The sequence below is a fragment of the Lygodium microphyllum genome, chromosome 14 (assembly GCF_053477565.2).
Source record: "Lygodium microphyllum isolate KBCC chromosome 14, Lygodium_microphyllum_v1.1.10, whole genome shotgun sequence".
In the NCBI taxonomy this organism is placed as follows: domain Eukaryota; kingdom Viridiplantae; phylum Streptophyta; class Polypodiopsida; order Schizaeales; family Lygodiaceae; genus Lygodium; species Lygodium microphyllum.
The window spans coordinates 88,430,971-88,436,129 of NC_141148.1; positions in this window are offsets into that span (position 1 = coordinate 88,430,971).

Consider the following 5,159-nt stretch of genomic DNA (forward strand, 5'->3'; position numbering starts at 1 on the left):
TATAAATGAACTTTCAAACTTACTATAGCATAAATAAACTTCTCTCTCTCTCTCTCTCTCTCTCTCTCTCTCTCTCTCTCTCTCCACCCCATCTCTCCCTCTCCTTGTCTCCTGCCACCCCCTCTCATGCCCCTCTCTCTTTAGGCTAGTGAATCTTCCAAGGTTTGGAATTTTCAAATCTTTGTCTTAGGATTTCAAAATCAACTTTTCATAATTTAAATTCAATTTTTTGAAAGTTCTAACAGTATCTCGTATCTATAGTCAAATAAAGGACTCAAGTAGAGATAGCCTTAAACTTCACTCTCTAAGATAGGCATTGTTATATTGTCCCTTCTCCCAAGAAGTGTGGTTTAAGATTAATAGACCCAAAAGATAGAGCAATCGATATCAAAACTTTGAAAAACATAGTTTGAACATTTGAAATTTAAAACAAAATTTACAAAATGCTCTTTTAGCCAAATTCAAATAAACAAACTATATAAAGCTTAAGATAAGAGTGTTAAAGACATCTCATGTTTAAGATAGGAGTATTGATGAGTCATATCCTTAGTACTTGTACTCTCTCTTTGACTCTAAATGCATCAAAATTTTACTATTTATCTAGGCCTCCATTTCTTGTCATATCTCTCTTGGGTTGCCAACCATTTTGCATGGTGTTGTCTAGCTATGTTGTTTTCATATCTTGCTTTCCTCACTTCATATATTGCCCTACTTATAGATTCTGCTTGAGAGGTTTTGAACTTCTTCTTTTTTTCCTCCTATCATATCTGTAATCTTCTATACCACTATTGTAATAATTGCCTCGTAGAATTGGAATCATTGATGCCACCTCCATGATTAGTTGCCTTTTCAAAAGCACAATGAGCTTGCCAATGAGATCGTTTCATGCCTTGAGTTGACTTTACTACTAAACGCCCTTGATCTGCAAAGTATGGACCATGTGCCTCAAGTATATGATGCATAAGAAAGAGAGATTAGAAACATAAACTAATTTGCAATGATGATGCATTTTTGTAATAGTGACAATACTGACCTTGTAGTGTGTTATGTTTTTTGAAGTCCATGACTCCACCATAGAGTTATGAAATTTAGCAACTATATCTTTAAATGTATTGGCATCTAGGTGTAAACCTCAACTTTTGTAAGAGAGCTGCTAATCTATCTAGGTGTATCCACACTTTTTCCTTTTCAATCCTCATTTTTCCCCCATTGCTCCAATTTGGAACAACAATGTGCAACTTGTTCCATGCTTCATACTTCTCTGGTTGTTTCACAAGTATATTGCCTTCCTCATCTCGATGTGAAGATGCAAACTTCCTAGCCTTGGGTCCACCAAAGCATGGTTTGCAAGGGATATTTCCACTCTTATCCTTTTTTATTTCTACTTGGCCCCCGTGCAATCCAACTTTAGAGTGATCTTATTCTACCTTCTTGCATGTGGCATTAGCTTCTGACACAAGCTGCATCTTGTATGCAAAGCATACATATTCATATACTAGCTTCTCAATTATTCTAACCAAACAATGCAATGTGCAAAAGTGAACCTTTGTCAATTGTATTTTCAAAATAGGGTGCCAGTTTGGATCCATTGGGACTAGCACTCCATTTTTCATGACTTTTTGATCATGTTTTGGAGCACCTTGTTGTCATGTTGTCTTGACAAGCCATTCTTTCTTTACATCTTTCCCTTCCTAGTTTGCATACATATATGTATGGAAATTTTGCATTTGTTGCGTTCGATAGACTAAACATACACTTCATTATTTTTAAATCACCTGTAAGATGCCATTCAACTTGATGTTGTTGAATAACACTGGGTATACTAGTGAGGTTTAAAAAAACTTTAAGTACTTCATGATCCTCTTTTGGTACTTCAAATGTTGCAAGCTACCATATTTCATTCTTTGGTTGCACACTAAAGTATAAAGGATGGTTTTCATTGATGTCAGGATCCAATGCTCGATTCATAAGTGTTATACTCACATTTTAAAGTTTTTGCCCCTTGATAATCTCACTCTCGTCAAGTTTGAGGACAAACTTAAGCTTGCCTCTACATTTTTCCAAAGACATATTGTAGAACTTGACCATAGCCACTTGCCCCCTACATATATCCAATACAAAGTTGTTGGATGCATTCAATACAAAGGTAACTTCTTTGGAACCATACTTCAGTATGTGTATGTGCTCCAGATGTGAAGGCTCACCAATCAATTCTAAAAATTTCTCATTTAGTTTTTTTCAAGCCTTCTTCACATTAAATGGTTTTGGCAAAGGCACTACTCACTTAGTTTTGAAGACCTGCTTAAAATATGTATCCAATTGTTGATAGAGCATACTATATGACTCAGAATTCAATCCCACCTTGTCACATAATCTCTAAGCATCTGTAACAATAAACAAGTTTCTTACATCCCTAAGATGTTCACTTGCAACACCATCCACAATATCCCTGAATTTACGATTTTCCAATGCATTTTTGACCATATCCTTGCTAAGGACTTTAGCAATCATGTCATTCTTTGCATGAGGAAACATATTTCTCATTGTAGTACATTGAGCAGTCTATGATATTCTCCACTTCCTTTGGTTAATTGGTAATTGGTTTAACTAATCGAATGTGTTAACATGCTTCTTTGGTTTTTAAAGTGGACCAAATCTCCAAAGTTTTTATGAGCTTCCTCTTTAAGTTTCTATTCTCCTTCTCCAACTCCATAATTTTAGACTGTAACTCAATATTTTGTACCTATGTAGCATGCATAGCATCTTCAATGATAGAAATTGTTTGTTGTAGGCGAAGTGAGGAAGAAGCACAAAGCTTAGCTATTGTACACCCACCTCCCTGCCCTACTCTGAGATGCTGGAGCAATGAGCCACCCTTGCTTCTCTCCATGCTGTCACCATCAAGGGGGTTGAATACCTATTCATGCAGGATGTGTTGGAGATTTTGGAGATAAGAGAAGAAAAACTATATTGTATCATGGTGTGTGATGTACCGGATGATTTTATAGATTTTGATGTACAAGATGCACCACTATATGTGGATGAGGTAGCTCGATATGATGACACAACCGTCGATGACATCTTTGCCATTTTGAGCATCCAAAAGTAAATTAAAGATGTAGTGCCATAGTATGACATCTTTGACCAGGATTTTGAGCGCTTCTCGGAAAGCCTTTTTGGTCCTCCACCCAACTACACGATATCTTTCCGAGAGAGAGATGAGGGCAGCTCAATTGCAAGTGTGGGAGCTTTCACTCAACCGCCAAGACCCACGGACCACTTATCGTTTCAAGTGTTCCAAGCAAGCTCTAATGTCTATCTCTCACCTAGCCGATGCGCCATCGATCCTACGAGTGCAGTGAGCTTACCTTGATGCTTGATCGAGTACCCTCCTCTCTCTTGCACTCCGGTAGCTCCACGATTCTTGATGCTAGCTCAAGCATCCTCAATCCTCCTCCATCTCCAAGCTCCATCCTCCATAGCCGTGCGCGCAAGAGAAGAGAAGAGAAGAGAAGAGAAGAGAATAAGAGAAGGGGAGATGGTGAAGACCTTCACCCTCTTGATCCCTCACTCCCACACACACTCACTCCCTCACACTCTCACACTCCCTCTCTCAAGAGCACACACAAGCAAGAAGGAGAGAAGAAGAGAGGAGGAAGAAGACTCCTTTTGCCACACACCAAAGAATGAGCTTCTCATTCACTTTTCAACTTTATATAAAAAGCCCTAAATCCTTTTTGGGCGGTCATCCCCTTTTCCCTTTTTTACATGGCCGGCCATAGCCTAGGCCCTTTTTTCCATTTCCCACCATTCTAATTTATCATATTCCCAACTAATGCGTGCACTTTGCACAAGAGCGAGGCTGGCACTCTTTTACAAGGATTCGGAAGCGCTTCCACATTTTAATGGTGCGCCTTGTACTCTTTTGTTGTCTCGGGGCCACACTGAGACTTTCTGAGGGTCCTCCCCGAACATTTAAGTTTTTCAGGGTTTGGTTATCGGTCAAGGCGCCTTTTTTTACTTTTATCTTGCACATTTTTTGCTATTTCCTTTTTTCCATTTTCTGCTCCTCTGTGCTGCGGGAAACACGGTAACATTATCCCCCTCCTAGCCAAGTGCCAGTCCCATGGCACTGCGTTGGGAAGTAGTGGCTAGTTAGGTCTGCTGCTAGGCGGAACTGGTAGGTGGATGACACTGCTTCCAAGGTGGTTGTGTGAATGAGAGGTGATGGAGTTGAATGACGATGACCAGGAGAGTTTCAGGTGTGCTTTAGGCTTCATGAAGACGCTGACATCTTTCACACAGTTGTGGCGTCCATTATGTAACCGGTTGTTCCTTGAGTATCAGAAACGCTTGAAGCAAGAAGCAATCCCTTAGGAGGATGGTATTGGAGGAATTTATCCTGGAGAAACCCCCTCGGAACGCTGCCTTAACAATGATATGGTTTGTCTTCGCATTGAAAATCTGTGTCTTTGATTTGAAGATCTTTGTCTTTGAGTTGAAGGTCTTCAGTGCTTCGTTGAAGATCTTCAACCTTGCATTGAAATTCTTTAGGCTTGTGGAATCAATAAGCAATCCGTAGATCTTGAGGCGTTGGGCATGCATCTTTGGAAGATGAGGTTCCAAGATCTATGCCAATGGCAGGTCTATTACTAAGTATTCCTTTTACTTGATTTGGTTCAATCATGGTAGCCATCAACAGGCAGATGGTTGGCGGCATGAAGCACGTTGGTCCGTCCACTCCAATGCAGAAAAGCTCCTGAAACAGCAGCAATGGTGTCATATCCGGCATATGGAATAGATTTTGGTCATTCAAGGATGCCGTGGGTGATCTTCTTCAGCTGAGGAGCCAGTTCTTGAAACTCGAACATAACCTGCAAGAAAAGATGTGCACTCCCTAAGGGGTGTGTCTGCCGCTTCGTGTAGTGCGTGGTGCCCGTGGCAATGGAACTGGGAGATGGGTCTAACCTTGGGCAAGCCCTTGGTAATGTCCACACTTGAGGACCCAGTTCGTGTGTCATTGGAAATGCAGTGCAAGTCTTAGGGTGACAGGTTTGAAAGTCCTCCCCTTGATGTGCCCTAAGTGTGAAGTGGAGAAGGGGCTAGGGAGAACCCTAGGTGCAGTGACTGTGGTGCATGATGAGGCGAAGGGGAGTTGC